Below are 26,273 nucleotides of genomic sequence, written 5' to 3'. Positions count from 1 at the left end.
TCTGCTACTAGGGAACGAGGCAGGGCAGCTGACAGAAGTTTGCATAAGGGAATACTTTGTATCTACTGATCACAATGCCATTAGTTTCACAGTAAGTATGCATAAAGAAAGTTCTGATCTTTGGGTTGAGATTCTAAACTGGAGAAAGGCCAATTTTGATGGTATCAGAAATGATTTGGCAAGTGTGGATTGGGACGGGCTGTTTTCTGGCAAAAGTGTACTTGGTAAGTGGGAGGACTTCAAAAGTGAAATTCTGAGAGCATAAAGCTTGTATGAGCCTGTCAGAATAAAAGGTCAAGATAAAAGATGTAGAGAATCTTGGTTTTCAAGAGATATTGAGGCTCTGATTACGAGGAAAAAAGGAGGTGCACAGCAAGTATAGGCAGGTAGGAATAAATGAAGTGCTTATGGAGTACAAGAAATGTTAGAGAACACTTAAGAAAGAAATCAGGAGGACTAAAAGAAGGTATGAAGTTGCTCTAGCAGACAATGTGAAGGAGAATCCCAAGGGCTTCTACAGGTACAATATGTTAAGAGCAAAAGGATTGCAAGGGACAAAATTGCTCCTTTGGAAGATCAGAATGGCAATTCATGTGATGAGCCAGAACAGATGGGTGAGATCTTAAATAAAACTTTTGCATCTGTATTTACTCAGAAGATGGTCACAGAGTCTATAGCAGTGAGGCAAAGTGCCATCAACTTCATGGACCCTGTACAGATCACAGAGGACTACTAGTACTACGTCGACTCAGGCAGAGGGGACCGGTGTCGGGCACGATGACGGACTCTCCACTTCTCCCTCTCCCTCATCAGTGTGTTCAGTTCATCTACATTAGCCGTGCCGCTGTCTTCTAGGAGCATGTTGACCATAGTCTTGGGAGGGCGCCCAGGGTTCATCCTCCCGAGCTTGAGCTCCCATATGATGACTAGGCTGGCAGGTAGCTCGGGGTGGCGTAGACAGTGCCCCGCTAGTTGCAGTCTTCTCGCCTCGATTTTAGTGGTGAGCATCAGTAGGTTGTTATAGAGCTCGACGTTCGTCATGTGCTGTTGCCAACTCACGTCAAGAGCCATCCGGAGCATTCGTGCATAGCAACCATCGCATCGTCTTGGTGAGTGTCCACGTCTCGCATCCGTATGTGAGAATGGACTCTGTGACTGCTATGAAAATCCTCTTTTTAAGCCCTCTGGTCAGGTTCGACCCAGATTTCCTTCATGTCATTCTTAGCCCTCCACGCCAGCGCCTTCCGTATCTTTATGTCCTTCTCCGAACTCATTATTTTTGACCCGAGGTACTTGTAGCCAAAGACTTTCTTAATGGTATCATTCTCTACGGTCTTGAGAGTACCTTCGTCGCAGTTAAACACCATGTACACTGTCTTTTTAGTGTTTAGGTGAAGTCCAACTTTATTGCACTCAATTTCCACTTTTGTCAGTAGCTGCTGTGCTTCCTCCATCTGGTCAGAGAGCAAGACCATGTCATCTGCAAAATCGAGATCTGTGAGTGTAACTGGTCTGACCCTTTTGGTTCGCCCTGGTTTTATGGTAAAACCGAGCTTGTCATGATCTTTGGTAGCTTGACGCAGAGCGCAATCAAGGACGATTATAAAGATGTAGGGTGCCAGAGTGTCTCCTTGCAGCACACCAGCTAGGAGCTCGAACACTGCTGTTTCTCCGTCTGGTGATACAACTTTCGCCATGGTTTTGGTATAGCTGGACTCCATTGCTCTCAGTAGATGGTCTGGCACCTCGTAAGCTTATAGAGGAGGTGTTTGTTATACTGAGGCAAATCAGGGAGAGTAAATTCCCAGGGTCTTACAAGGTGTTCACTCTGACCCTATGGGAGCAAGTATAGAAATTGCCGGGTGCCTAGCAGAGATACTTAAATCAATCTTAGCGGCAGGAGAGGTACCAGAGGATTGGAGGATAACCAATATTGTTCTGCTGTTTAAAAGAAGCTCTAAGCATAAACCAGAAAATTATAGGCTGGTGAGTCTGACAGTTATAGAAAAGTTATTGGCAGGTATTCTAAGTGACTGGATATGTAAGTATTTGGATAGACATGGACTGACTAAGGTTAGTCAGTGTGGCTTTGTGCGTGGTCGGTTAGTTGTTGTTTGTCATGATCTGGATGATAATGTGGTTAACTGGATTAACAAATTTGTGGATGACACCAAGATTGGGGTGTAGTGGACAGTGAAGAAGGCTATCACAGTTTGTAGAGTGATCTGCTGGAAAAATGGGCTTAAAAGTGGCAGATTGAATTTAATGCAGACAAATGTGAGGTTTTTGCAATTTGGTAGGACCAACAAGGGTGGGTTTACATAGTGAATAGTAGGGCACTGAGGACTGTGGTAGAACAAAGGGATCTGGGAATACAAGTCCATAATTTATTGAAAGTGATGTCACATGTAGATATAAACATAAATAAACCTTTTGGCACATCGTTTTTCAGAAATCAATGTTTTTGAGTACGGGAGATGGGATGTTATATTGAAGTTGTATAAGACATGGTGAGGCCTAATTTTGAGTATTATATGTATTCTTGGTCACCTACCGACAGGAAAGATATACACAAGTTTGAAAGATTGCAGAGAAAACTTACAAAGATTTTGCCAGGTCTGGAGGACCTGAGTTATAAGGAAAGATTGAATAGGTAAGGACTTTATTCCTTAGAACATATAAGATTGAGGGGAGATTTAATACAAGTATACAAAATAATGAGCGGTATAGATTGATAAATGTAAGCAGGCTTTTTCCACTGAGGTTGTGTGGAACTACAACCAGAGGTCATGGTTAGGGGTGAAAGGTGAGAAGTTTAAGGGGAAAGTGAGGGGAAGCTTCTTCACACAGAGGGTCATGAGAGTGTGGAATGAGCTCCCAGCACAAGTGGTGCATGCAAGTTTGATTTCAACCTTTCAGAGAACTTTGGATAGGTATATGGATGGTAGGGGTATGGAGGGCTATGATCTTAGTGCACGTTGATGGGAGTAGGCAGTTTAAATGGTTTCGGCATGGACTAGATGGGCTGAAAGGCCTGTTTCTGTGCTGTTCTTCTGTTGGACGCTATGGTTCTATGTGAGAAGTAGCAATTCTGGACCCAACTTGAATCACTGAAGGATGCTCGATAGCTGTGACAGGGCTTGAATGCCATCACCTCCTACAAAGTGAAACCAAGCCACATAGGATTCATTCTCAGATGAGCCCAGTGCTTTTTATGCTTGCTTTGACCAACAAAAAATGGAGGCACCTTCGCAAACTCCACAGCTTCCCAAACTTGCACAGCCCCTGATACTAGTCTCTGAGGCTGATGTAAAAATATCCTTCAGAAGGGAGAAGCCCACTGAAAGCACCCGATCCAAATGGTGTACCTGGCCGAGCACTGAAGACCTGTGCTGATCAGGTGGCTGGAGTCCTCACAATGACTTTAACCTCTTGCTTCAGCAGTCTGAGGTACCCACCTGATTTAAAGCTTCAATTATACTGATACCTGAGAAGAATGTGATAACCTGCCCTAGTGACAATCATCTTGTAGAACGAGTCCACTGTGATGAGGTGCTTTGAGAGGTAGGTGATGAAACATATCAACTCCTGTCTGAGAAGTGACTTGGATCCATTCTCGTTTACCTGCAGTCACAACAGGCCAATAGCTCTTCACTCAATCCTAGAAGATCTAGACAGTGAAGATGCATACATCAGGATGCTCTTCATTGATGACTTCTCAGCATTGAATACTATACTCCCCTCAAACCTAATCAATAAGCTTCAACACCTCCTTGTGCAACTGGATCTTTGATTTCCTCATTTATAGATCCTAGTCAGACTGGATTGGCAACAACATCACCCCAATCTCCATTAGCACAGGTTCACCATAAGTCTATGTGCTTATCCCCCCTGTTCTACTCACTTTATACTTATGACTGTGAGGATAACTATAGCTCCAATACTATTTTAAAATTTGCTGACAATACCACTGTCGTTGACTGAATCAAAGGTGGTGATGAAACAGCATATAGGAGGGAGACTGAAAATTTGGCTGAGTTGTGCCATAACGATAAAATCTCACTCAATGTCAGCAAGACCAAGGAGATGATATTGACTTCAGGAGCTGGAAACCGCATGTCCATGAGCCAGGCTTGTCAAAGGATTGGAGGTGGAGAGGGTCAGCAACTTTAAATTCCTCTGTGCTTTAATTTCAGAGCATCTGTTCATTATGAGCAAAGCACGGCAGCACCTCTACTCTCTTAAAAGTTTGTGAATATTTGTATGTCCTCTAAAGCTTTGACAAACTTCTATAGATGTACGATGGAGAATATATTGACTGGTTGCAACATGGCCTGGTATGGAAACACCAATACCTTTGAATGGGAAATCCTACAAAAAGTAGTGGATATGGTCCAGTCCATCACGGATAATGCCCTCCCTACTGCTGAGCGCATCTACATAGGATGCTGATGCGGTAAAGCAGCATCCATCATCCAGGCCGTGCTCCACTAGTTGTTGGAGAAGATACAGGAGCCTCAGGACCCACACCAAGTTCAGGAACAGTTATTATCCCTCAACCATCAGGCTTTTGAACCAAAGGGGATAACTTCACTCAACTGTACTCATCCCATCACTGAACTGTTCCCACAACCTATGGACTCAGTTTCAAGGACTCTTCATCTCATGTTCTCGATATTTATTGTTTGTTGGGCATGTGGCCAAGTGGTTAAGGTGTTCATCTGGTGATTTGAAGGTCGCTGGTTCGAGCCTCAGCTGTGGCAGCGTGTTTTGCCCTTGAGCAAGGCACTTAATCATACATTGCTCTAGTCTGTGCGAGGAGTGGCGCCCCACACAGACTTCCAATCGGCATCCTGTAAGGCATGAAAATGCCCGACGCAGGCCTCTCATGGTCTGAGTCGATGTTCCCTCCCCCCTATTATTATTATTTCTTTTCTTTCTTTTTGTATTTGCACAGTTTGTCGTTTGTACATAGGTTGTTGTCCATCCTGTTGGATTTAGTCTTTCATTGACCACATTGTGTTTTTTATATTTACTGTGAATGCCTCAAAGAAAATAAATCTCCAGGTTGTATATGCTGACATACATGTACTTTGATAATAAATTTACTTCCAACTTTGAAGACACAAGAGGCATGTGTACAAAGCACAACGAAGCACATCAAAACAGAGCACAACAAGCAGCAAAACAACAACAGCAAAGCAAGCTCCTTTCTTTCCTCCCACCTGTGGACATGCACAGTCCTCTAACCCCAAGCCAGACAATCCTCTTTGCTCTCTTACCTTGGATTTTAACTCAGACATACAGACATTAGGGTTTTGGCTACCCAGTGGACTCGCTGAGGTGTTTTCTAGGTAAACAATGGAGCAATGATAATGCTGAGCTGTGGTTGCAATCTGATCAGCTGTGATCTTAAATGCTTGAGATGACTTGGGAGCCCACTACTGCTCCAGACTTTTATGGTCAATGATGTTTCCATAAAATCTTCTATTTCTTTAGCCTAGTTATATTAGACACCCCTGGCAATGCCCTAATACTGGGAACAAGAAAAAAAAATGCTATGTAGTGTTCATTTCATCCATCAAATTGATAGCACCTCTCCCTGTGATCTGTCCGGGGTCCCATACTATTCCTAGACTTAAGTGTTCAGTGTTGCCAATTTTAATTTTTGGCTTGCTAACTATCCAAAGACATTTTTAGTGCAAAGGGGAAATCAGAATGTGGTTTAATATCACTGGCAGATGATGTGCGTTGTGTTGGCACGCGGCCAAGTGGTTAAGGTGTTCATCTAATGATTTGAAGGTCGCTAGTCTGAGCCTCAGGCGGGGCAGCGTGTGTGTCCTTGAGCAAGGCACTTAACCACACATCGCTCTGCGATGACACTGGTGCCAAGCTGTATGGGTCCTAATGCCCTTCCCTTGGACAACATCGGTGGCCTGGAGAGGGGAGACTTGCAGCATGGGCAACTGCTGGTCTTCCACACAACCTTACCCAGGCCTGCGCCCTGGAAACCTTCCAAGGCACAAATCCATGGTCTCACGAGACTAACGGATGTATATATATATATGATGTGCATTACATTTCAGTACATTTCAATACATAATAAAAATATATTCCTATATATATATAAAATTTAAAGTAAATAAGTAGTGCAAAAATAAAGAAAAAACCTTGTATTTGCAAATTTCTTCTGTATCTTCATAATATCCTAGATCTAGCCAATGGAATACATTTGGAGATCAACACTGTTGCATTGTAGGAAAAAACTGCAATCAATTCTCACTTAATGAAGACTCCCAAATTAGTGCATCATAATGACCAGATGATTCATCTTATTGATACTGGGTTGAAGAATGAATGCTGGGAATAACTTCCTTACTCTATTACCATGTAATGTCAAGCAGTACTAGATAGGCGTTTGCAATGAAGTTCCTGGGGTGTGACTTGAACCCTGAACTTTCTGACAACAGGATAGAGTCCTGCAGAGAGCATGATTTGTTTGTACATCCTTGTATTAGCTTTGTTCTACCAAATCCCAATGGCCTGCTTTTTTCACAGCCTTTTATCTTTCTTCACTTCAAATCCTTACCTACATTCCTCTTAAAAAAGTGCAATGGTAACTGTCATGAATTTAACCTTGATGATCACTCATGACTAGCTTTCCAATCAGAATAAATAGATTTCAATGTTTATTCTGCAACTGGATCCTTGCCTTCCTGACCAACAGACTACAATCATTAAGGATAGTAGCAGCACTGGTGCTCCACAAGGTTGTGTCCTCAGCACCCTACACTACTTCCTCTGTACGCAAGACTGGAAGGCCAGATTCCGTTCTAGCTTCATCTATGAGCTTGCAGATATGACCAGTTCAATGGACAACATCTCAGATAATGAAGAGTTAGAGTAAATAAAGGAGAGAGACTTTAGTGACATGGTGTCATGACAGTAACATTTTCATCAGAGTCAGCTAAAGAGCTGGCCATTGACTTCAGGAAGGTACACATGCTTCAGTCTACAGCTACAGTATTGAGGTTGGGAAGGTTGAGAACTTCAAGTTGCTGGGAGCAAACATCACCTGTCTTTGTCCGACCATATTGATGTCACAGGCGAGAAAACAGATCAAAGTCTTTAGTTCATTAGGAGGCAAAAGACATTTGGCATGACGCTGTCGATCCTTACCAATTTTTATTGCTCTACCATCGAAAGCATTTTACCTGGCTGCATAAAAGATTAGGATGGCAACTACTCTGCATGTGACTGCGAGTAACATAATTCAAAATATTGAGCAAAGAAGAATATTCACTCGAAACAAAAACATATATACTCCAAGACCCTGAGTGGCAACATGCAGCAATCGGTGGTACAGTCTCCCGGCAGTGTACAGATGCACGCAATCCAGCCTGTCACTCCACTGCTCTAACATGGGAGAGCAGCACTGATGGGCGAGGCGAGGCCCCAGCTGAGCTCAACCACGCTGTCGTGCTTCTGCATCCCTCACCTGCAGCATCATGCAAGCTTGAGACATGAGGCCTAGTTCTTGCTACATCTGTGGCTAAATAGCTCCCATGTCGACTGCCCCTCCACCAGACAAGAGTAACAGGCCCATGTCAACTTACATTATCAATATCCAGCAGAATCTTGCAATCACAAGTGAAACTTTTGCGACCATCTCCCCTGGTTATACTGCACCAACTCCAAGTAGGAAGAAGATGGCAGTGCGATGCAGCGCGCAGCTCTCCGGTGAAATGATATCGTTTCTGTTAAATAGGGGCCATGGACAATTCTGATTTGATGAAGACAGATGTGAGAAGCAGAGGAACATCTGGAGAAATTTCTGAAATGCCTGGTTCGCTGCTGTTGTTACTGTGCGATCAAGAATCTCCAGAGGGAAGGCCCCAACATCCCCGGCTTTGCCTGCTGCTGGCGACCGAGGCTGAGGTCAAAGCGTTCGGACAGAGATGGCGCTCGGTACTCTGTGTTGGAGGGCTGATCAGAGCTCGAAGTTTTTGGACGACTCAGTTTGACTGTGGTCGGGCATGGCAGGGAGAATTTTCTTCCTTCTCCCATCAGCGTGAGATGTGGGACTCTCGAGAAACTTTGAACCTTTTTACTGTGCCATGGCCTATTCATCATCAAGTTATGGTATTGTTGCACTGTTGTGACTATATGTTATAATTATGTAGTTTTGTTAGTTTTTCAGTCTTGGTCTGTCCTGTGTTTTTGTGATATCACACCGGAGGAATATTGTTTCATTTCTTAATGCATGCGGTACTAAATGACAATAAAAGAGGACTGCGTGTCCTCATAACCTAATCTAATCTAGGGGCAGCAACACGGTCTGCAGCCAGGCCATCTCCTTCATACCCAAACCTGCTTCTCTGACACATTGGCAAGATCCCAACGGGCTCCTCCGACATCCTGACCAGCTCCTTCGACAACTCAGCCGACCTGTTCGACCCCTCGGCTGGTTCTGCCACCAACACCGGTCCAGCTACTGCACCAATAAGCGGCTCACATTTGGAGCAACCCTGCAGCATCTGATGTTCTTGGAGCAGAATTGCCTGTGGATCATAAAACACAAAGGTACATACAAAAGGATGCTCTTTATTGATTACAGCTTTGCATTCTATATAATTATACACCCAAAACTAATCAATAAACTAGAAGTCCTTGGCATCAACACCTCCTTTTGTATTTGGATCCTTGATTTCCTCACTTGCAGACCCCAGTCAATTTGGATTGACAACAATACCTGCCCCACAATCTCCATCAGCACAGGTGCACCAAAAGGCTTTGTGCTTAGCCCCCTGCTCTATTCACTTTCCATTTATGACTGTGTGGCTATAAGCACAGCTCCAATGCCATATTAAAGTTTGCCAATGACACCACTACCATTGGCCAAATCAAAGCTGGTGACAAATCAGCATGTAGGAAGTAGACTGAAAATCTGTCTGAGTGGTGTCACAATAACAATCTCTTACTCCATGTCAGCAAGAATAAGGAGCTGATTGTTAATTTCAGGAAGAGGAAGCTGGAGGTCCACGAGCCAGTCCTTGTCGGACAATCAGAGCTGGAGAGGGTAAGATGAGGTTCTCACATCAGCCATCTTTTTCAATACTTTTATTACTTTTCTACATGGGAAAATACAGATTTCAAGAAAAAAGAAATATATCAAATACACTATACTGAATCGCACATACAAACTCCTTACTCTATGTTCGTACAAATTGATTAATTCATAATATTGAAATATAGTAAACTTACCATATGGAAAAAAAATCTAACCCACTACCAAGACCGAAGCTGATTAGTAAAGAAGAAAAAAGAAAAGTATACTATTAGCTATCACCTGTGCTTTAACAGCAAATCAAAGTTTTGAAAATAGTTCAGAAAAGGTCCCCAGAATGTTTGAAAGTCTTGATTAGATTCAGAAACTGAACACCGAATCTTCTCTAAATTTAAGCGTGACATCACATCACGCAGCCATTGAACCTGATTGGGCGTGACTGCATTTTTCCACTTAAGCAAGAGCGCCCTCCTAGACATAAGAGAAATAAAAGCCAAAATGTGCAAATCAGATTTCTCCAAAATAATAACCTTTCCTCCAACAATACCAAATCAAGCGGTCAAAGGATTAGGCTTAAAATTTACTTTAAAAAGTACCGAGAAAGGCCTAATTAACTGGAATCTCTTGCACATTGGTTGTTTACCATTCTTTACTTATGCATAGTTTCTCATAAATTCTATTGCGTTTCTTTATTTTCCTGTGAATGCCTGAAAAAATGAATCTCAAGGTAGTTTATGGTGAAATATGGTTTGATATTAAATTTATAATACTTCTATAATAAATTTACTTTGACTTTCATGGGTATTTGCTAACCAGTCAGCATCTACTGAAACATCTTTATTTATTTATATTTTTAATGATTTCTGCATGCTTCTAAATATCAGGAATGTTGAGAAACAATAATAGATTTTCACAGGTTTGAAAACTGACCGTATTAGGAAATGTCTTTGCCAATTGTCTCAGTTTTCTCAGAGGCTCAGTGGCTTGCTCTGGTCCACCCGCATGACAGCCTTTTGCCTGAAGAATGTAGGAATCCATTAATAAGATAGTAGCCGCAAGATTACATCAAGCAGAATCTATATGACTTGACAAAATGAAAGTAATGTTTGACAGCTCTATTAAAGTTTTTTGAGAACGTAACAAGCTGATATAACAGAGCCATTTGGAATAGTATATTTGGATTTCCAGAAGTGAACCCACAGTACAAAAAGTATTGAACTCTGGTTTATCTTTTAGTACTGTTACGTAACCGGCAACAATGAATATCAATCGAGACAGGTTATATTAAAACAACCAAACATTTATTAAACACGGTTAAAAAATAAGAAAAACAAACGAAAACCTTAACCGGAAGTTGACTGCTATGCAGCCGTTCAACAATTCGTTACTTGGCACTGATTCTTAAAGCGTTAAATGCGAAAACAGTTCTTAAAGCGGTAAAGTCAGACATAGTTCTTAAAATGGTAAATTTGAAAGTCCGACAGATTTATGCATTCAATTGGGAGAGACTTCTCTGGAGAAGGATTTCTTCATAGACGTGACTTTCCTGTTGGTTCTGTCCAAAGGATTCACGATGCAGGAAATAAACGGTTTAAAACAACTGACATTAAATTCTAGAGAGCACCTTTCATGAACTACCTTGCTGTTTTGGCAAGAATTATCCTCGATGCAGGTCGCTACTCCTTCAACGAAGACTCAATAAGGTTGATCCTTTGTTAAAGTGCCGAACGATACCAACTTCTCTTAATCCTTCTGGTCCTGTACTTCGATAAAGTCTTCACTCTCCCATACTACTGGAAATAGGTACATCAACAAATCTAGCAAAAATTGCCAATCCAGCACTATTATACCTTGCAACAGAACATAACACTCCGTTTTAAAAATGAAGCAGCGTCATAACATAAATACGCAACAGAAATGGAGACACAGACGCACGTTCTAGCTGGAAAACTAAAAACTAAAAACTAACTGCATCAATTGAGGTCTTCCCTTATATACCTGTGGTGAACATGTCCTCATGTGACCTCACATCGGTGGGAAAAGTACATCAGGTGACCTCCAAAAGACCATTACATCATTCTCACAAGAAAAAAATCACAAGAACTCCTTGAGGTATATAACAGTACCTTGTATTTTATTGTTTGGATTACATGCTGGCATAGTAGTTCACTTACTAGGTTAGTAGTGGGTTTGGTAGATCATTGGCTCCAGAAACACGAGGTCAAGTCCTATCATAGTAGCTGGGGAATGAATTACAAGTAATTAAATAAACTTGGACTATTTTTCAGAAGCAGGTAATGGCAAATACAGAACCATGACATTGGTGAAAAATTACACATGGCTCACTAATGCCCTTCAGGAATGGAAATCTGTCATCCTTTGTCATCTGTCCCACATGTGACTCCAGACACATCTATGTACTGCAGTTGACTTTAGCTTTATCCTCAGTTCTATGAAAAACAGGAATGTAAACAACTGCCAGAACTTCCAATGGTATCAATTCCCATAAAGATAAAAGTAAAACCAGAGCTAACATAAGGATATAATTATAAGGCCAGTAAATTATCAAAAAAAAGTTTTCAATCAACTGCGGGGGTAAACTGTTTTCAGCAACGGTGGGATGATTTTCCTCTCATTGAACCAGCCTGCAATTATCACCTGAGCATAATGTAAAACTAAGCACAGAGAATCACAATCGTAATTTTATTATTTTGTGTACATGCCCAGGAAATCTTTTGTACTCAAGAATTTAACTAAAGATACACAGACAAAATTCTGAATTAACTCTGCAGGCCAGGCACAGCATCTATGGAAAGGAATGAAGAGATAATGTTTCGGACTGAGACATTCAATCAGGAGAATCTCTTGTGTTTAACTGAAGCCGCCCAGTACTGGTAAAGAAATACATAAATAAATCTGTGATTTTAATATTAACAGGCTGTTCCGAAGTGTGGGGATATTGTAGTAGTTTTAAAGTGCAGTCATTATTACAGAAATATCTTTTTAAATCTTTTTATTAATTTTTCAAAATTATAAACTCAATAACAAAGTTAGTACAAAGAGATTGGAAAAATGTTCATCAGCATATATAAAATGAATTTTAAGTGACATAGAAATAAAAGACTTCCAAACTCATAATGAGATTAAACATTAACAAAGAAATAAAAAGAAAAAAAATATATAAACAAAAAAAACCCTAAAAGAAAAAGAGAAAAAAAAACCCAAAAAAATTCAAAACAGGGCTAAACCAACAACTTGTATCAGACAAGATCCATAATGTCGCTAACTCCGCTCCTCTCATCATATAATTTTAGAAAAAAGATTCGGAAAGGTCAGATTACATCATATGAAAATGTTGCATAAAAGGTTTCCAGGTATCTTCAAATTTAACCGAAGGGTCAAAAGTATCACTTCTAATTTTTTCTAAATTTAAACTTAATATGGTTTGAGAAAACCATTGGAATGTAGTTGGAGGATTAATTTCCTTCCAGTTCAACAAAATAGATCTTCTCGCCATTAAAGTAACAAAAGCTATCTTTTGAGAGGCTGAAGAAGATAAAGATCTATGTTCTACCATTGGCAATCCAAAGATTGCCGTAATAGGATGGGGTTTTAAATCAAAGCATAGCATTATTACAGAAATATGCCACCCTAATTTGTATGACCTTTTTCCTGTTTGATAAAGTCAGTAAATCCATTTAAAATAAACATGTTGATACATTCATTCAGATATCACTTAATAAGATTTCACACAAAAGCATTAACACACATGTAATTTCAAAACAAATGGAATATCATATTTCCCATGTAAGCTCTCTTCGTACAATGCAAACTTTCTTGTTGCAGTGTGAAAACTAAATTGCCTCTCTTCACTGATGCATCAATTCAATCAACAGTGAAGTGTACCCTGAGGAAGAACGTCCCAGAAGTTTTTCAAAAACACTCTTCAGTGTTGTCAGAATTGCAATAGCTAACTTCTTGAACCTGGTTATTTTAGTCACAGCACAGAATGCCATTCAGGTTTGAGTGAAATTTCTTGCCAATTTCTAGCTTGTGAATGGTGTTGTATACTGTCTGCATTCTATCCACCAATTCAATCATTCTCTGTCCTATTTATATGAATAGACTGTGGATCAACTAAATATTGAGTAGAGGTACTGAAAGCAAACAGTTTAGTCTAGCACTTAAAATAATTGAGCCTTCATTCTCGAAGAAATCTTGTTTATTTTTCTTTTAGTTATCTCTGACTTTAGTGTAATTTGTTTATTCAAATTTTCTTTTCCTCCTCCCTTTACGTTGCTTTTTTTTCTTTATAAGACCATAAGAAACAAGAGCAGAATTAGGCCATTTGGCCTTTCAAGTCTGCACTGGCATTGCAACATGGCTGATTTATTATCCCTCTCAGCCCCATTCTCCTACCTTCTCCTGATAACCTTTGACACCCTCACTGTTCAAGAACCTATCGAATTCTGCTTTAAATATACCCAAGTCTTAGCCTGCACAGCAGTCTGTGGCAATGAATTCCACAGATTCACCACCCCCTTGTCAAAGAAGTTCCTCCTCATCTCTATTCTATAAGAGACATCCTTCTAATCTGAGGCTGTGCGCTCTAGTCATAGACTACCCCACTATAGGAATGTACTTCAACATATAAGTTAAAAGTATTGAAAAAATAACTTACTTATTACAAGGAAGAACTTGAAAAGATTGGAACATTTTCAAGGAATGTGTCTATAGAAGGCATTCTTGGGGACGGGAAGACACAATGCGGTAGATGGTTACTCAGTGATTGTGTGAAATGACTGATAGTGAATTGACACCTCATATAACATCAAGTCAAAAAAATTATTTCAGTTGCCTATAAATCAATAGAACTGAATTGCTGATTCACTATTGCTTACTTTGGAATACTGCAGAATTAACAAATACCCGGATGAGATAGCATAATTCCGTTTTTATCATTGCATCGAACACTCAGCTTGGATTTATGGAATTAATATTGACAAGAATTTTATTTAATTTGTCAAAGCAGTCTTAACCCCATTCCCTGTGGCTGAAGAGTGACAGAAGATAAATACCCAGAAATTCACACTCAGTTGTGGATTGTATTTCGGAGAAACGTAGTTAGCAGATACGAGTGGTGGAAACCAGTATTACTGCATTGTGCTTTGGGGTCTTTTAAGACTATGTCAAGGCACATCAATGTGACAGAGGAGAAAAAAGCTTTGCTCTGTCTAGTAATAACCTTCATCAGCTGAGTCCATGTAGCACTGATACTAACCACCCCACAATTAGAATAAAATGATGCAAAATGAAAGGACTGTAAGGAACTTGAAAGTGTATAAAATTCAACTCCTTTATGTTACCCTCAGAAATACTTCCATTGCTCGGTGGGTTAGGTTCAGTAGTTTGACTTAACATCAGAGAATGTATACAGTTTACAACCTGACAATCTTATACTTCACAGACATCCACGAAACAGAAGATAGCCCCCAAAGAATTAATGACAGAAAGAAGTTAGAACACCAAAGCCCACCCCCACCCCCTCCCATGCACAAGCAGCGGCAAAGCATCAACTGCCCCCCGCCTCCTCCTCTCACTTGTTGCATCAGTGCCCACCACCCAATGCGCAATAGCACCCACCTACCAAGCAAGCCCCCAAAGAGCCCGTGATATGCAATCCACCCAAAAACTACAGTCCGTGACCTTGACATGCCACAGGCTCTCTCTCTCTCTCTCACACACACGAATAAGGAGTCACCCTTTCCACAGCAAGAGGGGATTTAGCAATTCATGCAACCACAATGATACGTTCAAAAAGGAATGCAGATACGTAAAGAATTCATGCAAAATCTTTCATGACTCACGGTTTATAATTACATACATTAGAACTAATTTGTGGTATTATCAGTAAATTTTGCAAAGCAAGAGGTGTCAGAAGCATATTGCACAACTGCTCCACTCATCTTCAGGTAGTGAGTCATGACGTATTGAACAATTTACAATTTTTAGCTTTAATGGTACATACTGTACAAACTGTCACACAAATGTATTCTGATTCCCACTGCCCTACCTAAAATGAGAATGCCAATACTGGTACTGAGTTTGGGGAAACTGTCGTGCATTGGTATGTTTGCAAGCTTCAAAATAAGAGGAATTATGAAGGGTCTTGATGAAGGGTCTTGGTCTGAAGTGTCAACTCTTCATTTCCCTCCATGGATGCCGCCTGACCTGCTGACTTTCCCCTTCATTTTGGGTGTGTTGCTCCAGATTTCCAGCTTTGGCAGTCTCCCTTCTTCTTCTTAAGTCCACCACCCCTACAACAGCTCGCCAGGGTCCCTCTGCCTGAGCCAATCTTTTAATTTGACCCCAGGTATAGCTGATCTTTGCAGATCCTATCTCCCTCAGGGATAAGGTGATTGGAGCTTCTGCTGGCATTCCTGTAGCTCTGGGTTTTTATGGGATGGGGATTCTAAACCCGTGCTCAACCTTCTGTATTTTGCATCTGGGCTTGGGGCCATCTCTGTTGGAGTTCTCTTGCATTGTTTCTTTGGAATATTGTCCAGCGGCTTCTTCGGGGAAGAAGCCCGTAACATATGACAGGCCCAAGTCGTTGATAAACAACCTATGACTAAACACCACTTTTAATATGGAACAAATGGTGCCTGGTGAAACACTATCAGCCAGAAAACTGCCAGAACTGGAGATACTAGAAAGGGTTATTAAAAACTTGAGAAAAGAATTGGCTTTAAATGGTGTTGGAGGATGTTGTGTATTTAATATTTAAGTAATATTTGAGTAATCTTGTGTATATGTTGGTTGATTGAGCATTTTTGTTCATTTAAATAATTAGTTACATGTTAAAAATATGTGAATTACATACATTATCATGCTTGATATGTGTGCTTAAAGTAAACTCAAAGTTAGACCCACAGTCCTGGACTCCCGCGTCTTCCTTTGAATTATTTTAATGTTTTGAAGTTGATAAGCATAACAGAGGAGAAGTGGAAAGTGGAAAAATTTAGGCATTAAATTTCAGAACTTGGGCTTACAAGTCATAAAGTACAACTGTAGAACACCAGATGCCAGTCAGCCTGCAGAATACATAATTGAGGAAGGTGGGGAATTAAACAAGGCAGGGGTAAGAAGGATAAATCTGAGACATTGGTAGATCGTAACAAATGTAAGTAAGTGAGCAGAAAAATAATTGCTAAATATTATTTGTTATGACCTATGAAAAGATGAGAGCTCTGGATATACTAATTAATAAAAATATTGATGATAGGAAACTTCTTAGAAGAACATAGAAACAGTGAAATCTGAGTGACAAAGGCATAGTTGAGGTTTTGGGAGAATACGGGATGAGATATCCATGGACATGGATAAAAGTTTTGTAGGTAAATGTTATCAGATATTATATGGGACATTATTAACTTTCTCATCTGAACCTGAAGTTTGGATATCGAGGCTGTTCTCAAGTATGATTCAATGTAGTAAGCAACCAAGAGGATGGAATCAGCACACAGGATGTAGTGAGGGCAGAAACCATTGGGCTTAACCTCCTCAATAATATTCAATAATTATCTTTGGTTATCAATTTTAAGAGTTTAAATTTTGATGATCTTATGTGGTTTAATGAACAATTTTGAAATGTTGAATGTTAGTTTTTATTAATCTGAAGATCAATTCCTGCATATAGTTCCAAAAATCTGATGATATTTCATTAATATATCTTATATCTTCCCTCCCACCACACCAGCCATTTCCTCTACATCCCATCAAAAATTCAAAAGGTAAGAGAGACTTTAGCTTTGAACGTGGAACGGCCTGTTCCAATGTAAACCTATACATTTTAATTTTTATATAGGCATCCGTTAGTCTCATGAGACCATGGATTTGCGCCCTGGAAGGTTTCCAAGGCGCGGGGCTGGGCAAGGTTGTACGGAAGACCAGCAGTTGCCTATGCTGCAAGTCTACCCTCTCCACGCCACCAATGTTGTCCATTAGGACCCATACAGCTTGGCCCGGTGTCATTGCAGAGCAATATATGGTTAAGTGCCTTGCATTTTGAACCATACATTAAGTCAAAAGTATTGTCTAGATGAAAGGTCTCGACCCAAAACGTTGATTGTCCACTTGCTTCCATTGGTGCTGCCTGACCTGTTGAGTTCCTCCAGCACTATGTGCGTTGCACCACATTCCAGAATCAGTAGTCTGTTGTGTTGCCCCAAAATTTGTAGCTGGCTTGCTCAGCCTTATAATAACAAATCAGGAAATCATCTGAACTTCAAAAACTATTTAACACACTCTATGATTGTTTCATTGGAGAAAATTAATCTGCGGTAATTTCAAAGGCAAATCTGATCATTTATTAAACACTCAATGGGCATTTATTAGGTACAGGAATGAAACTCGATGTGGTCTTCAAGACTCAATGTGTTGTGCACTCAGAGATGCTCTTCTATACACCACTGTTGTAACGTGTGGTTATTTGTGTTACTGTCACCTTCCTGTCACTTTGAACCAGTCTGGCCATTCTCCTCTGACCTCTCTCAAATACAAGGCACTTTTGCGCACAGAACTGCTGCTTACTGGATGTTTTCTTTGTTTCTTGCACTATTCTCTGTAAACCCTAGTGACTGTAGTGCATGAAAATCTCAATCAGCAGTTTCTGAGATATTCAAACCACTTTGTCTGGCACCATCAATTATTCCACAGTCAAAGTCACTTAGATCACATTTCTTCCCCAATTTGATGTTTGGTCTGAACAACAACTTCCTGACCATGTCTGCATGCTTTTATACTGCCACATCTGGCTGATTAGATATTTGCATTAACAATCAGGTGTATAAGTGTACCTAGTAAAGTGGCCACTGAGTGTATTTGTTGTTTATAAATTTATCAACATAAAAGGGAAAGGGGGTGGCTGTCACAAATTTATCACAGTTTAGCCCAAGTATATGGTCCAGTCATCAGCTGAGAATCGCAGATCGATCCCTCCGTGACTCACTTATCTGCACATCCATCCCCACGGATCTCCCACCCGGCACTTATCCCTGTAAGCGTAAGTGCTACACCTGTCCCTACACCTCCTCTCTTGCCACCATTCAGGGCCCCAAACAGTCCTTCCAGGTCAGGCAACACTTCACTTGCGAATCTGTTGGGTCATCTATTGCATCCGGTGCTCCCGGTGCGGCCTCCTCTACATCGGTGAAACCCGACGCAGATTGGGGGACCGCTTCGTCAAGCACCTCCACTCCGTCCACCACAACAGACAGGATCTCCCGGTAGCCACCCACTTCAACTCTTCTTCCCATTCCCATTCAGATATGTCCATACATGGCCTTCTCTACTGCCATGATGAGGCTAAACTCAGGTTGGAGGAGCAACACCTCATATACCGTCTAGGTAGTCTCCAGCCCCTTGGTATGAACATAGAATTCTCCAACTTCCGGTAATTCCCTCCCCCTCCCTTCCTCTATCCCTATTTCACATCACTTCCCTCATAGTTCCGCCTCCTTCTACTACTGTGCATTGTTCTCCTGCCAATCACCTCCCTGCTTCCCCTCCCCCACCCCTTTGTCTTTCAAATTACTGTTTTTTTCAACTACTAGCATTCTTCAAACCTTCCCCAAAGTTCTTCCTTCAGTCCTGATGAAGGGTTTTGGCCCGAAACGTCGACTAATCTTTTCAACTAATGCTGACTGACCTGCTGAGTTCCTCCAGCGCATTGTGAGTCTTCCTTTGACAACAGCATCTGCAGATTATTTTGTGTTTACGATCAGCTGACAATCATGCTCATACATTTACAGTTTACCAGCTAGCATTCAGGAACGACAATGCTCATTATTAATGTTGCCTTTATTGCCATCTAGCTGAAATGACTGAAATGAGCTTCCTCAGGGTCAACAATACGTTGAACTTGGAATCACTTGTCTTGTCCACTCATTGGATAAACTGACAAAACTTTCACGCAATTTGACAGACAGATCATACAGAAAATTCTCAACTGCTAATTAACCTATATCAGGGAAACAATATCACCTCATAATATTTTTAAAGAGAGAATTTAATTGTTGATGCCTGCTGAAAAGACATATTATATCTACACATATTTGAGGATCAGGTTTTTGTTTTGTTGAACCCATGATTGAATTAGAATGTGACTAAGAGGAACCAGACGTTTATTGCACTGCTGTTGTGTATATTTAATCCCTTGGTACTTGGATACATTCATCAGATTTATTTGGGGATGTCATAGTTTACTAGTTTGGATAAAAGAATTGGAGAGAATAAGAAAGGATTGTATTAAGCAAAATATATATTGAGATAGAAATTTGCCCTGGCACATCTTAGGATCCAGATTTAGTATGGTCTGACCCATTGCTGACTTGACATGCTCAGTGAAACTCAAGAATGTTAGGGCAACACATGGAAAATGCTGGAGGAACTCAGCAGGTCAGAAAGCATCTATGAAAATGAATAAACAGTCAACAGTTTGTGCTGAGACCCTTCGCTAAGGCTGGAAATGAAGGGGGTTGAAGCTGGTGAGAGGATAAAGGGTACAAGCTGGCAGGTACTAGGTGAAACCAGGTGGATAGGTGGGGAGGAGGGGATGAAGTAAGAAGATGGGAGTGATAGGTGGAAGAAATGAAGGGCTGAAGAATAAGCAAACTGATATGAGAAGACAGTGAACTATGGGAGAAAGGGAAGGAAGGGGGACACCAGAGGGAGGTGATGGGCAGACGGGGAGAAGAGAAGGGGTAAGAGGAGAGCCAGAATGTGGAATTGAAAACCCCAAATGTCAAGTCACTTTTTAACTTGGTGGGGGATTAAAATTAAACTTTAGAAGTGGGTTGTAAAGAATATTAATTCAGGTGATGTCAATGGTGCTGAGATGGTACTTCAGATCCTCTTGGGTCCAGGGGGAAACTTTTATTAAGAGATAACAATTCCTGCTGGCGGTGGATGGAATAACAGCATTTTACAGCTGCTCCTAGTTTACAATACTTTTCCTACTTTCCAACCTGATCTGACACCATGACTATGAGAACTGCCAAAAGCAAAAAAGAAGAAGATTCTTCTACATCTTTGGATTCTATTATTGAATTGATGCAAAATCACAGTAAGGAAGCGTCTGAGGAATTGCAACGATTCAGAAAAGAATCCTTCGAGGAGTTTCAACGATTCAGAAAAGAATCTTCCGAAGAGTTTCAACAACTTGGCTTTGAAATTAAGCAATTAAGCACAAAAGTAGATTCTATTCAAGAAACCCTGACTGAGCACGATAAGCGAATAAAAGGGAATGAGGAAATCCTGTCGATTCTGGATGAGAAAATGGATGATCTGCAAAAGCATTTTGGAAAACAATCCAAGGTTAACGATGAACTAAGACAGAAGATTATCCATTTAGAAGACAGAAATAGAAGGAATAACGTACGAATTCTTGGTCTGGAAGAGTTAACTGAAGGTGAGCGTTCTACCGAATTTTTCGCAAACCTTCTGGTTCAACTATTCCCTGACATTTTAAATTTGACACCAATGATCGACTGAGTGCATAGAATACCTGCGAACAGAACGTTTACAAGAAAACCTCGTTCAGTGCTAATTCCTTTTCATGAGTTTCAAACAAAGGACCGTATAATTCGTGAATCTCGTTGGAAAGGTATTATTGACTTTAATGGAAAAAAGATTAAAATCTTTGAAGATTTCTCAGCAGATACTATGAGGGAACGTGCTAAGTTCAAAAATATCATGTCAGAATTCTACAAAAAAGATTTTAAACCTTCTCTACGGTCCCCGGCGAAGCTCAGAATTATACTGCAAGATGGATCGCAAAAATGGTTCTGTTCCAGTCTCCAGGCTCAGGAATATTTAGAGACAGTAAAATGACTGCTTATTAGTTGCTACATGAATAACTATTTATTTTACCTTTGCTAAACTTTGTAATTAACTCTTTCCTTTTGGACTTTTCAAGGATTTATTTTGAGAATAAAATTTTAATGTGCTATTACTTTGTTAAGTTTAAAAGTGTCATGTCAGAGCTGTTTAACAAAACTTACATGAATAATTGTGTATTTTGCCTCTGGTGAATCTTGTAGTCAATTTTCTTTTAGAACTTCTTAAGGTCTTACTTTGAAGTTAAGATTTTAATGAGTCAATATTCTGTGTGTCTATATTATTATATATTATACTTACTTTTCGAGAGTTTTTTTGATACCAGAGTTAATTGTCTCTTTACTATCTGTTGTTTTGACTAGGTTGGAATATTCTAACCTTGTAATTTATCTGGAGCTAAGCCAACAGGAATTTTGGGGGGGGGGGGTGTTGTCATTAGCTGTAGGCATTGACTCTCTATGGTCGATTTTCTCTCTTTGGGAGGGGTGAGAGTGTTGGTTTTTTTTTCTTTGAAGCTGCTTGAGATTTTTAGCCAAACCTGTTGTTTGGTTTTCTTATCTCGTAGGTCATTGCTTAGTTTTATTATTCTTCTTAAGGATTATCTTTTTAATTTCTTTTTAAAATAATAAAATGGATTATAATACTAAATTACTTAGACTTAACGTGAAAGGATTAAATCATCCTTTGAAATGAAATAAGATTTTTGCCTATATTAAAAAACTTAAGGTCCCAATTACTTTTTTACAAGAAACACACGTACATAATTCTGATAATTCATGCCTTTTTAGCCAATGGCAAGATTTACACTTTCACTCAAGTTTTCAGGCTAAAGCTAGAGGTGTCTCGATTTTTATAAAAAATATGGTTCCTTTTGTTCAACACAAGGTTGTTTCTGATACTAACGGACAATTTGTTATAGTATTAGGGAAACTAAAGGATAAATTGTTGGTATTTCCCAATCTAGAGGATAAATTGCTGGTATTTGCCAATATTTATGCCCCAAATATCGATGATCCAGTATTCTTTGAGTGATTTTTTTAGTTTTTGCCTGATCTGAGTGTGTATTCATTGGTGTTGGCAGGAGACTTTAGTTGCTGGTTAGACCCACTTTTAGATCGGTCCTCTTCTAGACCAGTGACACTTAATAAATTAGCTTCGTTTATCCATTCATTTTTAATGAAATGTGGTATTGTTGATATATGGCATTTCTTATACCCAACAGATAGGGAATATTCATTTTTCTCCCATGTTCATCATACGTATTGCAGAATTGACTATTTTTTATTGACAACCAAATGATTCCATTAGTTCAATTTTGTGAATATGAAGAGATTGCTATCTCTGACCATGCTCCTGTGCTCCTATCCATAAATCTTCTTGGTTTTCCTCAGACAAACAGATTCTGGCATTTTAATTTAACTCTGTTATCTGACAAGGGTTCTTAAAAGTTTTTGGAGAGGCAAATCACTCTTGTTTTTGGAGAGAATATGGTGGAGGAGACTTCTAGTCTTGTCATATGGGATACCTTTAAAGTATATATTAGAGGACAAATCATTTCTTATACAGCAACTGTTAAGATAAAAGCTAATAAAGAGAGAATTAATTTAGCCAATCAGCTGAAACAATTAGATGAAGAATATGGTTTGACCTCAGATCCTGCTGTATATAAAAGACGGGTTGAAATTAAAGCTAAATATGCTTTTTTATTAACATACCCTATTGAAACTCAACTTCTAAAGGATAAAAGTCAATTTTATCCACGAGGATAAAATAGGTAAATTATAGGCTAACCAAATTAAAACTTCTAGTGCTAAATGACAGATTAAAGCAATTTATAAAGCTGACGGTACTAGGACAACTGATCATTTAGAAATAAATGATACTTTTAGAGAATATTATTCTAGACTTTATAGCTCTGATCTTCTTAAAGGTAATACTGTAAAGGATAAGTGTTTAGACCAAATAAATATCCCTATGCTTTCTGTTGATGACCAAAACAGTTGGATCAATGTATTTCTCATGAAGAAATAGTGGAAGCTGTACGTACGTTGCATTCACGGAAAGGTCCAGGTCCTGATGGATTCTCTGGAGAATTTTATAAGGCTTTTTCTTCCTTGCTCATAACCCATTTATGTTCAGTTTTTTTCAGATTCTTTTAAGTTAGGCAGGTTACCACAATCCTTTTACGAAGCTTCTAATTCGCTTATCCTTAAAAAGAATAAGAATCCAACTGAATGTTCTTCATATAGATCAATTTCTTTACTTAATGTGGATACTAAAATATTATCTAAAGTTCTGGCCCGTATGGAAAATATCTTACCATCAGTCAGTTCTGACGATCAGACTGGATTTATTAAAAATCGATATTCTCATTTTAATATTCACCGATTATTAAATGTTATTTATTTTCCTTCTAAAGAGATACTGGAATGTGTGATATCCTTAGGCACTGAGTAGGCTTTTGATCAGATTGAATGGCATTATTTATTTAAAATTTTAGAAAAATTTAATTTTGGGTCCAACTTTATTAAATGGGTTAAATTACTGTATTTATCCCTTTTTGCTCGGGTTCCTACTAATTCTCAGAATTCTAAACCTTTTAAACTTCAACATGGAACCAGACAAGGTTGTTCTTTGAGTCCTTTGTTCTTTGACATGGCTTTAGAACCTTTAGCTATTGCTTTTTGAGAATCTAACGATATCACTGGTATTTTACGGAAGGGTACTATCCACCAAGTTTCACTTTATGTGGATGATTTGTTGCTTTACATTTCTAATGTAGAAACTTCATTACCTTCTGTGCTTTCTTTACTATCTTGTTTTAGTCAATTTTCTGGATATAAACTGAACCTACACAAGAGTGAACTTTTTCCTTTGAATAATTTTCCATTAACTGATATTAACCATCCTTTTAATATCATAAGAAACCAATTCACTTACTTGGGGGTAACAATTACTAAGGATTATAAATAATTAATTAAAGAAAATTTTCTTACTTTATTAAATTACATAAAAAAAATTATCGAATTGGTCGCCCCTTTCGTTATCATTGATTGGCTGAATTAATTCTATTAAAATGAATGTTTTACCTAAATTTATACACCTCTTTCAGGCATTAACTATTTTTATTCCTAAATCCTATTTTGAATCTCTGGACTCTATCTTATCCTCCTACATATGGAAAAATAAATCTCCAGAAAGTTAAAAAGAATGGAGGTTTAGCCTTACCAAATTTTAGTTTTTATTACTGGGCAGCTAATATATGGAATCTCATACTTTGGTCATACTATATTAACCATGAGGACTGTCCCGGGTGGGTTTCTTTAAAAGCTAACTCGGTTAATAAATATTCTATTATCTCCCTATTGGGATCTTCACTTCCTTTATCCTTAAGTAAGATAACTGAAAATGTGGTAGTCAAACATACTTTAAGGATTTGGATACAATTTAGAAAACCCTTTGGTTTATTGAGATTCTCCCTTTCTAGTCACATTTTTAAAAATTATTTTTTTAAGCCTTCTATGACTGACGTAGTCTTTAAGCATTGGGAAGGATTGGGCATTACATGTTTCTGGGATCTGTTTGTGGGAGGAAGTCTTTCTTCGTTTGAACAATTGTCAACTAGATATAGTTTACCAAAAACCCATTTTTTTTGGTACTTATAAATTGGAGATTTTCTGCAATCTCAATTGCATACATTTCCTAATAGACCTGATAAGAACATATTAGATGAAATTCTTAATATGAAACCATTCTACAATGGTTCAATATCCAATATTTATGATATGTTGTTGGGAATGAGAAATGATTCTTTAGACAAGATCAAAAATATTTGGGAACAAGATTTACAGACCTCAATTTCTGAAGAAACTTGGAATGAGATTTTTAAATTGGTTAATACTTCATTGCTATGTGCTCATCATTCCCTCTTACAATTTAAAGTGGTTCATAGGGCTTATATGACCAAGGATATATTATCTCGTTTTTATAGAGATATATCTCCCTATTGTGATAGATGTAACAATGGAGAAGCTTCACTTATTCATATGTTTTCGACTTGTCCAAGTCTTGGAAAATATTGGAAGGAAATATTTCAAACTTTTTCTGTACCCCTTAAAGTAAATTTTAAGCCTAATCCTTTGACTGCCCTATTTGGTATTGTTGGAAGCAAAGATATCATTTTGAAGACATCTGATTTGCACATTCTGGCTTTTATCTCTCTTATGGCTAGGAGGGTGCTTTTGTTTAAATGGATGGATGCTCTTTCACCTAATCATGCTCAGTGGATATGGGATGTTACGGCATGCCTAAATTCAGAAAAGATTCGCTATTCAATTTCTGATTGTAACCAAGACTTTCAAAATCTATGGGGGCCATTTTTAAATTATTTTCATAATCTTTGACTTCTTGTTAAAGTACAGAAGTTGGTTAATAGTATATTCTATTATCTGAAAAGTTACTTTTTTTTCCCAAACAGCTTTGGCTTTGGTAGTGGGTGTAGATCCTTCTTTTCTTAATAAAATTGTTTATATTCTAATATACAATCTGATCTAATCCATATGAATATAGAGTAAGGAGATCGTTAATGTGATTTAATATACTGTATCTGGTATTATTTTTTTATAATATGTATTCTTTTGATCTCTGTATTCTTCTATATATAGAAATCAAAATCAATAAAAATATTGAAAAAGAAAAAAAGAAAGTGATAAATGTTTGAAGTGATTTACCTTTTACAGGCAGGTACGTTAACCAGTGCAGAGCCGAGCAGTCCTGCTATTTGGACTATTTATTATAGATTAACTTCAGAGGGTTCCTTCAACAAGACTTATTTGTACTTAACATATGCAAAAGATCTAATACCTGTGGCTGGTATATACGCAGGAAGTCTGCAAAAGCCTCCTGAAGTGATCCTCACTCCGTTTACTACTACTCATTGATTGTGCAAGGGATGCAAACAGTGACTATGCCCTTGGATCGGCACAATGGTAGGTACAGGGAGAGAAATGTACCTGTGATATCTAAAAACACCACAATGTGCAGATACACTCAGTGGCTATGTTAACAGGGTAACCCATCCATCCACCTTAAGGTTCGACGCGTTGTGCATTCAGAAATGCTCGGCCACACACCATTGCTGTAACATGTGGCTATTTGAGTTTGTTGTCACCTTCCTGTCAGAATTCTCCTTTGACCACTCTCATTATCAAGGCATTTTCATCCACAGAATTGCCACTCACAGGAAGTTTTTTTTTGTTTTTTGCACCCTTCTCTCTATATTCTAGAGACTGTAAATCACAGGAGATCA

The sequence above is a fragment of the Mobula birostris genome, chromosome 19, assembly GCF_030028105.1.
Source record: "Mobula birostris isolate sMobBir1 chromosome 19, sMobBir1.hap1, whole genome shotgun sequence".
Classification (NCBI taxonomy): Eukaryota; Metazoa; Chordata; class Chondrichthyes; order Myliobatiformes; family Myliobatidae; genus Mobula; species Mobula birostris.
Note: the sequence above shows the minus strand (reverse complement) of the source record.